We start from the raw sequence: 13595 nt of genomic DNA on the forward strand, positions 1-13595 counted from the left end.
GTTTATATTCGGACATAACCACACCAAAAAACATGAGTAAAACACTTCTATCTCGAAAAACTAGTCATTTTCTGCCTTACAAACCAGGCCAAAACCAACTTGTCATCTGTCACCAACACACATACCACTAAACCACTGGTGCGTTTATGGCCACACAAAAAGTCGGACAACTCAAACACCACACAAAGTTACACTATGACTCCTCAGTACGTGTGCTTATTTTACTGTCATTTTTATTATTAATGTTAATGTATTTATATTAGTCATGGAATGCTGTTACACACACTATGTTGAAGTATTACTATTATTATTAACTATTATTATTATTATTATTATTTATCTTACGGTATACATCAAAAATAATATTGAGCAAAATTTAATTGAAATATTGTCGATGTGGCCCTCCAGCAGTGCTCGGGTTGCTCATGCGGCCCCCGGTAAAAAAAATTAATTGCCCACCCCTGTTATATACAGTTTGCCCGTCTACATGTTGTGTGCATTGATTTTGCAAAAACAATAACAATCACTTGTTTACCTCTTTGGATTTGTACTGCGCAGTAGTCTGACACAGCAAATATGTGCCATTGAGTCCTTCGGTTGAACAGGATCAACAAGACCATCAGGTCCAGCCTTGCTCATGGGGTGGAGTATTTTCATCTTACTGCTGTCTTCTAATTAATGTGGAATAAAGACGAGGAACACTTTATTTCGTTTTGTTTTTTAAAAAACTCCGCTCCGCCACACCGTGTCACCACGTCCGCTCTTTGCGCCTTCAAAATAAGAGCTCAAGGCATATACCGTATAACAGCTTATAAAACACCACAAAGAGGCAGCAAGTCCATAAAAATGGGTTACATACATACATACATGCAGCAAGAAGCCAGGTTATTGTTGGCATCTTGTGACGTCACCAGTCCACCTGACTGGCCTCTCTCTCTCTCTCTCTCTCTCTGGGGCGTGACGTCAGCATTGCCAGCGTGGAACGCACTCACGTCGAGCCGCCATACCAGGAAGTAAAGCGCACGTAAGTCTCCCGCAGAACAAAGCAGGAAACACTTGACTTTCGAGTCCAACATTTCGGCCTCCTTTCAACCGAACTCCATGACGGTACTCGCCGGCATTTCTTCGCCTTAGGCCGCTTCGTGGGACGCTGCAATTGGAGTCTGAAGGGTAAGAGGAAGGCTTAAAGATCCGTGCTCGCTAGCTAGCCGCTGTCAGACTTGCTAACATGCTACGTCGCTGACAGACTGAAACGTTTATTTATACCTTCTTTTTTTTTTTTTTTTTTTTTAAATCTTGCTCAGCCGTCGTTATTCACACCGTGCAGACAAGAGCAATGGCAGCTGCGGACATTGCGAGTCTGTGGGTGAGGGACAATATCAGCTGTGCACCTGTCAAAAACTCCCGTCTAAATAGAATTTGCCTGCACTGTGCTTGCCTTTTTCCACTTCAAAGTACACTGCATCTTCCTTTAACTTTAATGTAATAACTGTCTGTAATCCCATAATAATAGATATTGCAATAATGCTCCTTAAAGTAAACAGTGAAAGTCACACCCATGTTTTAACAGCGGTATTGCATTCCACCCTTCAAGTCCGGTTGTCCTCACCAGTCTCGTAAAGTCTTCTTAATAAAAATGTGCCCACTATTTCATGCAAGAAAAGCACTCAGAGCGCAGACTTCCGCCATGCTAGGCCTTGCGATATGGCCTTTTTTTAATATCTCGATATTTTTAGGCCATGTCACGATACACGATATATATCTAGGGATGATATTTGATAAGAAATTATCGAGTTCGAGCCTATTATCGAATCCTCTTATGGAAACCGATTCCTTATTGATTCTCTTATCGAGTCCAGATAGGTTGTTGTATATGGAAAAAAAAACACACAATATTTGGATTAGCAAAAGCTCACTTTTATTATATAAGAAAAAAATAAAATCTAATAAATAAATAAATATTGACTGTTACCCCCCTAAAAAAATGAAATAAAGTAAATAAATAAATATTGACTGTTGTTACCCAAAGTATATTAAGTGGGATTTTTCAGAGAAACAAATATATACAGTAACACAAAAACAACCTGTCTCTGTGATCACTATAGGTGTATAAATAATAATACAGTGTTAAATAAAATTAGTCCCTTGGGCACAAAACTGAAAATAATACAGCTCTCCAAAAAGTGCACTTCTGCTGCTATTTGACATAACTGTTTGTTATGATGCTTTGACATTTTTGCACTTTATTTCTTTATTGAAAGACAATTCTATGAAGAGAAAAGTTGTTTGCAAATGTGGTTACAATGCTAAAAAATGAAAAGTTAAAGCTAAAAAAACATACACTTTATTGAATTAACATTATTTCTTTATAGGGGGAAAGATGTGATGTTATGAGCTAGGGAATAGAACAACTACACTACCCAGCATGCAACGGGAGTGACGAGCATGCGCGGTAGCCCCGAAAAGTGTTGTTGCATGTCTTCACCCGGCGGCTAAGAATGAGGTTATGAGCACGCTGTGAAAGTAAACGTCAAGAACTCCGCCAACACGCCTCGTCTGCATTATTTATAATTAGACAGACAACACATATACAGTGTGATTTTGTTTTGTTTACAAGGAAATAAAAACAAAAGTTAAAAAAGGGAGATATGTTGTATATATATGTATGTGCTGCGGTTGCTATAAGAACGTTGCGACAGCTGCCGTAAAGGAGGTGCGTTGCTAGCCTGGTTGCTATGTTTCCGGTTGGTCGTAAAAGTGTTCGTCATGTGTTTGTACCCTGCTCAAATCTCTCAGTAAAGTTATTCATTGGATTATAGCTTTTGTTTTGAACTTTATTACACCTCGGAGCGCTTTTTCCGGTCCATTGTTTTTCCTGCTTTCGCTATCTGCGCCTAATGACTGAGCTACGTGACGTCATTTCTTGTGATGTCCCACGGGGCATTTCTGGTCGGGACGGGATTCGTTCCCAGGGATTCGAATAAAGAACCAACTCTTTTTCTTTACCATAGTGGTCTCGATAACGGGTACCGGTTCTCAAAAAGGGATTTGAGTCCGAGGACTCGGTCCTTTTCTTATCGAACAACCAGGAAAACCGGTTTCGAGCATCATCCCTAGCTATTAGTGCACTTTTGTGCATGATGTCACTAAGATGACAAATCAAAACAACACTAAATTAAAGTGCACTTTTTGTACAGAAGGCCACTACAATAGTTAAAAACAAATAAAGTGCACTTTTGTGCATGATGTCACACAAGATATTTCATTTAGTGTCAAATAAAAATGAGCTGCATAATAGGAAATCAAATAGTGTATGTCCTTCACTATGTGGTAGGTTCCTGCGAATGTTATCTCCTTCTGTTGTTGACTAGTTTTTTCATACGGTGTTGATGTGGAAATGGTTGCCTCAGCATTTTGTTGGTGTGGCACCGAACGGAGATGTTGACATGCGGAGTTTCAAACACTCTTCATTCTCTAGCGGGTGACTTTTCAAATGATGCTACATATTAGCAGTAATGCTACTTTTTGCAGCAACGCTTTTGCCCCATACAAATTATGGTTGTCTGTTCGACATCTTCCCGCTTGAAGCCAAACCACCGCCAGACGATGGACCCCGTGCTGTTTTTCTTGGGAATTAATTCTTCCTTCATTTGTTACCAGATTCGCACCTTCTTTCTCTCGTATTACCACTCGCACCACAGCTAACGTTACCCATGCCGCTACCTCTCTGCTCCGCGAGGGCGTATACGTATGTGACGTATGTAAGAAGGTGCGCTTGTTTTACGTCTCTGTGAGAAGGAGAGACTAGAAAGAGTGAGAAGAGCCTGTAGTGTAATGCCCGCAGCTAAAAGCAACTGCGTGAGAACGTATACTCCAATATCACAATATAGTCATTTTCTATATCGCACAGAGACAAACCCGCGATATATCGAGTATATCGATAAATCGCCCAGCCCTACGCCAAGCCTTACTGTACTTCCAAATAGTAAAGTCCTAAATCCAGACGGGGATCCGGATCACCCCCAAAATGTAATCACTTGCTCCGTATGGCAGTGGTCCCTAACCTTTTTTGCACCACGGGCCGGATTAATGTAGGCATTATTTTGTAGGGACCGGCTTTCCACTTGTTCCAGATAAATACAGCAAAAAATAAGTGCATGAAAAATACAACTCACTATAACGGTGAATTACTTTACAATGTGATAATAATAGTAATAATTAGAGATGTTATATGATTCCAATAAATGCTTTAAAATGTAATATCGGAAATTATCGGTATCGGTTTCAACCTCCCGATTTTCCCGGGAGACTCCCGAATCTCAGTGCCCCTCCTGAAAATCTTCCGGGAGCAACCATTCTCCCGATTTCCACCCGGACGACATTATTGGGGGCGTACCTTAAAGGCACTGCCTTTAGCGTCCTCTACATCCTGTCGTCACGTCCGCTTTTCCTCCATACAAACAGCGTGCCGGCCCAGTCACATAATATATGCGGCTTTTACACACACATAAGTGAATGCAAGGCATACTTGGTCAACAGCCATACAGGTCACACTGAGGGTGGCCGTATAAACAACTTTAACACTGTTACAAATATGCGCCACACTGTGAACCCACGCCAAACAAGAAGGACAAACACATTTCGGGAGAACATCCGCACCGTAACACAACATAAACACAACAAAACAAATACCCAGAACCCCTTGCAGCACTAACTCTTCCGGGACGCTACAAAATACCTCTTCCCCCAATTTCGGAGGTGTCAAGGTTGGCAAGTATGCTCTAGTATACTCTGGACTGAAGCTGTGTGCCTTCATTGTTTTTGTAGCTGTTGTTTTGAGGCATGTTTTAAAAAATTACAAAAATAATGTACTTTGTGAAAGTCAAAGTATAGTATTTCCCATAGTTGTAGTGGGTATCAGGATTATCTCAGGGAGAGCATGTCCCAAATTCCAAGCTGCTGTTTTGAGGCATGTTAAAAAAAAAAAAAGCACTTTGTGACTTCAATAATAAATATGGCAGTGCCATGTTGGCACTTTTTTCCAAAACTGGAGTTGAAGTTGTTCTCTTATTTTGGAAAACCTTGTTTTTGATTGATTGATTGAAACTTGTATTAGTAGATTGTACGGAATATGTACTGTACTGTACAATCGACCGCTAAATGGCAACACCCGAATACGTTTTTCAACTTGTTTAAGTCGGGGTCCACGTTAATCAATTCATGGTAAAGTTACATTGTTTAAAGGCCTACTGAAAGCCACTACTACCGACCACGCAGTCTGATAGTTTATATATCAATGATGAAATCTTAACATTATAACACATGCCAATACGGCCGGGTTAACTTATAAAGTGACATTTTAAATTTGCCGCTAAACTTCCGGTTCGAAACGCCTCTGAGGATGACGTATGCGCGTGACGTAGCCCGACGAACACGGGTATGCCTTCCACATTGAAGCCGATACGAAAACGCTCTGTTTTCATTTCATAATTCCACAGTATTCTGGACATCTGTGTTCGTGAATCTGTTTCAATCATGTTCATTGCATTATGGAGAAGGAAGCCAAGCAAGCAAAGAAGAAAGTTGTCGGTGCGAAATGGACGTATTTTTCGAACGTAGTCAGCCACAACAGTACACAGCCGGCGCTTCTTTGTTTACATTCCCGAAAGATGCAGTCAAGATGGAAGAACTCGGATAACAGAGACTCTAACCAGGAGGACTTTTGATTTGGATACACAGACGCCTGTAGAGAACTGGGACAACACAGACTCTTACCAGGATTACTTTGATTTGGATGACAAAGACGCAGACGTGCTACTGTGAGTATGCAGCTTTGGCTTTTTTTTGCGTATGTACGTAACTTTTTTAAAATATATAAGCTTTATGAACCTTGGGTTAGGTGAACGGTCTTTTGGGCTGAGTGATTGTGTGTGTTGATCATGTGTTTGAATTGTATTGGCGTGTTCTATGGAGCTAGGAGCTAGCAGAGGAGCTAGGAGCTAGCATAACACGTACCGTACCGTAAGTGCGCGTCACGTACGTAACTTTTTAAAAATATATAAGCTTTATGAACCTTGGGTTAGGTGAACGGTCTTTTGGGCTGAGTGATTGTGTGTGTTGATCGGGTGTTTGAATTGTATTGGCGTGTTCTATGGAGCTAGGAGCTAGCAGAGGAGCTAGGAGCTAGCATAACAAACACGCAGGTGTTATTATGCAGGATTAATTTGTGGCATATTAAATATAAGCCTGGTTGTGTTGTGGCTAATAGAGTATATATATGTCTTGTGTTTATTTACTGTTGTAGTCATTCCCAGCTGAATATCAGGTACCGTGAGTATGCAGCCTTGGCTGCTAAACATTCGATAACTTGACCGTATGTGCGCGTCACGTACGTAACTTTTTAAAAATATATAAGCTTTATGAACCTTGGGTTAGGTAAACGGTCTTTTGGGCTGAGTGATTGTGTGTGTTGATCAGGTGTTTGAATTGTATTGGCGTGTTCTATGGAGCTAGGAGCTAGCAGAGGAGCTAGGAGCTAGCATAACAAACACGCAGGTGTTTTTATGCAGGATTAATTTGTGGCATATTAAATATAAGCCTGGTTGTGTTGTGGCTAATAGAGTATATATATGTCTTGTGTTTATTTACTGTTGTAGTCATTCCCAGCTGAATATCAGGTCACCCCCGGCTCTCACAGCATCTTCCCTATCTGAATAGCTTCAACTCCCCACTAGTCCTTCACTTGCACTTTACTCATCCACAAATCTTTCATCCTCGCTCAAATTAATGGGGAAATTGTCGCTTTCTCGGTCCGAATCTCTCTCACTTCATGCGGCCATCATTGTAAACAATAGGGAACTTTGCGTATATGTTCAACTGACTACGTCACGCTACTTCCGGTAGGTGCAAGCCTTTTTTTTATCAGATACCAAAAGTTGCAATCTTTATCGTCGTTGTTCTATACTAAATCCTTTCAGCAAAAATATGGCAATATCGCGAAATGATCAAGTATGACACATAGAATAGATCTGCTATCCCCGTTTAAATAAAAAAAATTCATTTCAGTAGGCCTTTAATGCATCACAACAAAATTAGGCATAATAATGAGTTAATTCCACAACTGTATATATTGGTATCGGTTGATATCGGAATCGGTAATTAAGAGTTGGACAATATCGGAATATCGGACATCTCTAATAATAATAATACATTTGACTTATAAGGCGCCTTTCTGGGCACTCAAAGACACCGTACAAAATCAAAACAATAAAATAAATTGGATAAAAACAACAACAAAGATTGATAAGATTTACAATGAATAAGCAGTCAGGAATAGGTGTGTTTTGAGTTTTGATTTGAAGAGGGACACAAAACAAGCAAGTAAACAATTAATGGCCATTGCATTCACATTGTATTTGAATAAAGTGCAACCAACACTTGAGGTGGAATTAACAAGAGGAAACCTTTTCTGCTCACATTAACCAATATTTTCACTGTAGATTGACCTGTTACCAATACATAATAATAATAAACAATACATAGTATCAATATCAAAAGTAAAGAGCAACCAACATCTCTTGGGGTTGAATTAGCAGTAGATTTACCTGAGAAATTAAATGCAACCAAATATTTTCAGAAAATGAGCAGTGGTTTGATCTGCCACTACTCTCATTTTAATAAAAATGAATTCATATTTTTTTACTTTGTCAGTAATATTAATATACTGAGTGTTTATTGCACAGTTTTTAACCTTTCGTCTCAAGCTGGTCCGTCAGCGAACTTGCACTAGTATATTAAAAAAGTTTAAAATAAGTTAAAAAGTTAAAAAAAAAACGTGTGTATAGCTTAAAACGGGAATTACCGTCATTTCCGGACTACAAGCCGCTACTTTTTCCCCTCGTTCTGGTCCCTGCGGCTTATACAAGGGTGCGGCTTATTTACGGCCTGTTCTTCTCCGACACCGACGAAGAGGATTTCGGTGGTTTTAGTACGCAGGAGGAAGACGATGACACAATGATTAAAGACTGACTTTTCATATACCGGTAGGCTGGTTATTTTGATAACGTACAGGCGAGCACTTTGTATTACTTTGCACCGTTGTATTATTTGTACTCTGCACAAATGCTGTTCGCCATGTCAAAGATGGGAAAGTTTGATTTAATGATTGAAAGATTTATTGTTAATAAATGGGATGCTTTGCGTTCCCAAACATCTCTGTCCCGACAATCCCCTCCGTGGTAGCAGGAACCCCTATATACTACGCTAATTACACATCAAAACCCTGCGGCTTATAGTCGGGTGCGGCTTATATATGGAGCAATCTGTATTTTCCCCTGAATTTAGCTGGTGCGGCTGATAGTCAGGTGCGGCTTATAGTCCGGAAATTACGGTAAATAAGGAAGAACATTACAGAACCAAATTAGGCACGAAAGTTTCTGTGATTAAGAGTTGGAACACAGTCAGTGAATGAGTTTGTTTTCAAACAAGTGAAGTCACTGTTGTAGTGCAAAAACATGAACATTTCAACATGGTCTGAGCTAAAAGTATATTGATTAGCAGCTAATTTCAGGTGTATGTTGGTGATTAATGCTGGACTGTTAATATTCATTTATGTTTATGTTTTCTAATTTATAGACAGATAAGACTGTAGATGGCGAAAAATAACTACATTTCCCATCATCCTGTGGTAATAAAGCAGTAAAGTTGATGTAAGAAAAAGGTGATAATATTGTTTATGCTACTCAGAAACCATATTATGTAACAAGATCATGTTAACCTGACACCTTTGGAATAGAAAAAGCAAACAAACACAAAAATGCGTGCAAACAATCAAGTCTTGTCTCCTCATTGAAGTGTAGAATTACTACCGCGTTCCATGCCAAAAAAGACTTTCATCATGTTTGTGGTTGTTAGTTCTGTACATACAGGAAGGTCTCTGCTGACAATCTGCATCTTCATCAAATGCCAACTCCGTTTGACAGTACAAACATTTCGCCATGTTTGTTGTCTTTTTCAGTTTGATACGATTGCAAAACCTTTGGCTCCTTTGCTCTCTTCCCCACTTTTTCCCCCACTCTGTTTGTCTTTGGTTTTCCTCTCTCCATCGCTACTCTGCTTTACCCGGCACACACACAGACAGGCCACAGCACCCACAGCACCTGATAGCACCGCACTCACGTGCGCTCTATTGCATGTAGTCGTGCGGAATCAATGTATTTTAAGTTCCAGGCACTCCAATAAATTTGTATTATTAAACTCATCAGGGCTCCAATTTCACCACGACAACCGCGGCAAAAGCCACTCCATTGTTGGAGAAGAACAAGGCTTGTTTATTAGACTTAATCTTCATTAGCCAAACTGCTTTGTTTTATATTAATATCAAAAAGTAAACGCTGTGTTGTTTTTACATTTCTTGTGTTTTTTTCATGTCACAAAGGTGTTACTTCAAAAACCATTCATGTGACACAGCATTTTGTTAAAGTTTTATTGTGTATATTTAATTTCTTTTAAGGGTGTAACGGTACACAAACATTTCGGTTCGGTACGTACCTCGGTTTAGAGGTCACAGTTCGGTTCATTTTCGGTACAGTAAGAAAAAAACAAAATATACATTTTCTGGTTATTTATTTACCAACATTTGTAAACAATGGTTTTATCCTTTTAGCATAACAATAACATACATATACACTCAGGGTCCATTGTTAATGCAGTCAACATATATAAAATAAAAACTAAACAAGATAAGGCTCAGAATTGGTTTCTTAACAAAACCTTTCTACATATAAAGTGCAACATTAAATTGCTTCAAGTTGTTGCTCAGATTACATAAAATGACAAAACTATTCTTCTACATACAAAAAGTGCAACATTAAACAGTTTCAAGTCAACTCAGCCTCAGATTAACTTTTCTTTCCCCCTCAGCCTTTAACCCTGCTGACTTTCACTCAATTTTCATGTTTTTTGCCAGAAACATCAGTTTATCCACATTGTCTGCAGAAAGAGCAGACCTGCTTGCAGTTAAAATGTCTCCAGCTGTAGAAAATACCCTTTCACTGGGCACGGAGGTAGCAGGTATGGCGAGGTAGTGCCTGGCTAACTTGGCAGTAAGAGGATATATGGGCTCATTGTTCTTCCACCATAGAAGTGGCTCAAAATCTAGTTTTTAATGCAATATGGTCTTAAATCTGCTGCTATAAAAACATTTGTTATTGCTTTAGCCCTGCCTGACTCGCCGAGGAGAGGCTGCTTGAATGCGATGGGAGCTGTATTTGTTTGTCTTTCTCTTCGTTGAAGCGATGTTATCCATTGTTGTATCGCACCGCGAAACCCAAATGTTCCCAAACGGGAGATCTTAACGAGGCAGGAGGGTCTTCCAGCTCTGGCTTTTACATGTTGTAGTAGCCCGGTTGCTGCTAGCATGCCGTGTGCTGTGCCTCGGTGTGCATTGTTTACACAACGTGCGGTGCGCTACTTAATATGTCCGTGTGGAAACTCGTTCGGTGCACCTCCGAACCGAACCGAATCCCCCGTACCGAAACGTTTCAATACAAATACACGTACCGTTACACCCTTAATTTCTATACAACATATTTCTCCTCAAACTCTTATTGGATCTGTCCTGATACAGCATCTACATGTATGTATAAATGTACATTGTTTAAAAACATAAATAAATGATTTTAAAAAATACCACCCTGTATCAAAATGTAAAAGCTTTGAAACCCCTGCCTCGAAAGAAATTAATGTTTGCCTTTGTGCCCTAAAATATGAGCCCTCCTTTAAGGCAACACTTGAAAAGTAAAAATTCGAGGCATGATTCATTAAAAGAGTCATCAAAGCAAAACAATTAAATATCGATGCTTTATCTTCTAATTGAATTAATCGATATAATCCATGAATCGTTACAGCCCTGAAAATAATTTAAAACCAAGTTGTGGACTGAAACATGTACATAAAATCATATAAGAAATAATCGTTTGACTGGTCACTATTTATATAATCAGTAATTGTGGCTAGAGATGTCCGATAATGGCTTTTTTGCCGATATCCGATATTCCGATATTGTCCAACTCTTAATTACCGATACCGATATCAACCGATACCGATATATACAGTCGTGGAATTAACACATTATTATGCGTAATTTTGTTGTGATGCCCCGCTGGATGCATTAAACAATGTAACAAGGTTTTCCAAAATAAATCAACTCAAGTTATGGAAAAAAAAGGCCAACATGGCACTGCCATATTTATTATTGAAGTCACAAAGTGCATTATTGGTTGGAGGGAGGCGAGCGGGGGTGTATATTGTAGCGTCCCGGAAGAGTTAGTGCTGCAAGGGATTCTGGGTATTTGTTCTGTTGTGTTTATGTTGTGTTACGGTGCGGATGTTCTCCCGAAATGTGTTTGTCATTCTTGTTTGGTGTGGATTCACAGTGTGGCGCATATTTGTAACAGTGTTAAAGTTGTTTATACGGCTACCCTCAGTGTGACCTGTATGGCTGTTGACCAAGTATGCCTTGCATCCACTTGAAAAGTTGTAGATATTATGTGACTGGGCCGGCACGCAAAGGAAGTGCCTTTAAGGTTTATTGGCGCTCTGTACTTCTCCCTACGTCCGTGTACACAGCGGCGTTTTAAAATGTCATAAATTTTACTTTTTGGAACCGATACCGATAATTTTGAAACCGATACCGATAATTTCCGATATTACATTTTTAAAGCATTTATCGGCCGATAATATCAGCAGTCCAATATTATCGGACATCCCTAGTTGTGGCCCTAGTTCCTTGTCCCATTTACTGAGAGTTTAATCAAAATGTGCCCATAATCTTCTATCGCGGTGTCAAAAAGAGACTGAAGCGTCCTGTAAATGATCAACTGTATTTGTGTGTGTGAAAGGAGCAAGCATACACACACAAAAGTTAAAGCAACGTAGTATAAATGATCCAAATCAGCCCCAAAATTTAATGACCGGTTCTTTCTTGCGTTTAGGACGAATATAGATACAAATTTGGTCGTAACTTTTTGAGCTATGTATCGGGGAATGAAAGAAACGGAGTGAACACTTTCGTCAGTCATCCACCGTCTTTGTCCCTGCGGAGCCGCTAACAAACACACGCACACACACACACACACACACACACACACACACCCAACGCACACACGCAAGCAAGCCCAAATGTAAACGTAAAGCAAAATAGTAGAAATGATCCAGATCAGGTCCAGAATCTAATCAGTTGTTCTTTATCCCATCCAGCCATCCATTTTTCTACAGCGTGTCCCTCTCCTTATCCCATTTAGAATATTTCTTTAAATAAAAGTTATTTCAATGACTGACTGACAGACAAACCAATGACAACAATTACATCAATCACCCAAATATTATTTATATAGCACTTTTCATGCACAGGCAAGTGGTAACACAAAGTGGTGGACGCCAAAGAAGAAGATAAGAAAACACCCACAGCACTATATTGACAATATTACATAATGTTGACATAAAACATACTTCCTGGAGGAGGTCATAAAAGGAGAACAACGCTTTACTTTCTTACTACCTTCTTCAAACATTGTCCTGGACATAGTCTTGAAGATAGTCTCCCAGGTCCCCTTGTAAAGGCGCATGGAATCAATTACCCCTCGAGCATTCATTAGCGTTCATAATCTTTATCCTCAGTGATGGTCACGACACTTGATCAGTTTGGATGAAAAGAGCAGCCAATATGTCTCCTGTCGCTGAGCTTTTATTGAAGTTCATTTTCACTTCAGATGGTGATTGATGGCTGTCATGTTCCTTGACCCACTGCTGCTCAGGAGACATAATATTAGTGATAGAATATAAATATAAAAATTGATGGACCCCGGTAAAATTAGTGTGTACTGTGTAGCATTGGCGTTGTTAGGCCTATTTTAGGGGGGCTCAAGCCCCCCTAAAATGTTCTTAAGCCCCCCTAAATAATTTGGTGTTAAAAAAAAAAGAAGAAAAAAAAAATCTTTTTTTTTTTTTTTTTTTACAAATGCATGTCGACATATTCATTATAAAGTGGCCCGAATATGAGTTTAAATAAATAATCATATAACCTGTCATTATTCACTCAGTTTCCCCTCACTTCTTAGCGTAAGGTAGAGAGCCTCTTTAGTGCGTCGGTATCCAGTCCATTCCACTTGTTCATATAGAAAATGCCCACATCACTCAAACTCCAGTCCGCATCATCTCTGCGACCTTGCTTGCGGTCCTTGGACTTGTTCATATAGAAAATGCCCACATCACTCAAAATCCAGTATGCATTTTCTCTGCGACCTTGCTTGCGGTCCTGCAGGTGTACGAAGCACATTAGCACACAGCACTGCAGAACAAGAACCTTGTGTCTGCAATTGCAAATATTTTAGTTTTTAATTTTTGTGTTTTTTGTAGAATCTATATAAAGTAATATACATTAGCCTATTGTTAAAATAATGAAAAAAACATAATTAAATATATTTGTTTTATTGTATTGTTACATTAATAGCTGTTGTATTATTATAGGATGGCTTGTTAAACATTTCATAGGATTTTCAGAGGGTGGAAAAACCAAGACATTTAATATAAAATGT

At 39.3% G+C, this 13595-nt stretch overlaps 1 protein-coding gene across 3 annotated transcripts in view; it reads left to right on the forward strand.

The window, feature by feature from the left end:
• The first annotated feature begins 973 nt into the window (after nucleotides 1-973).
• The window catches only part of pdxdc1 (pyridoxal-dependent decarboxylase domain containing 1), an 84365-nt gene continuing 71743 nt past the window's right edge, over nucleotides 974-13595 (forward strand). For all 3 annotated transcript variants that reach the window (XR_009824618.1, XM_062037299.1, XM_062037300.1), the window contains exon 1: nucleotides 974-1170. The gene's annotated coding sequence lies outside the window, so the exon portion shown is untranslated. The remainder of the gene's footprint in view (nucleotides 1171-13595) is intronic.

This window comes from Entelurus aequoreus, linkage group LG25 (genome assembly GCF_033978785.1).
Source record: "Entelurus aequoreus isolate RoL-2023_Sb linkage group LG25, RoL_Eaeq_v1.1, whole genome shotgun sequence".
Classification (NCBI taxonomy): Eukaryota; Metazoa; Chordata; class Actinopteri; order Syngnathiformes; family Syngnathidae; genus Entelurus; species Entelurus aequoreus.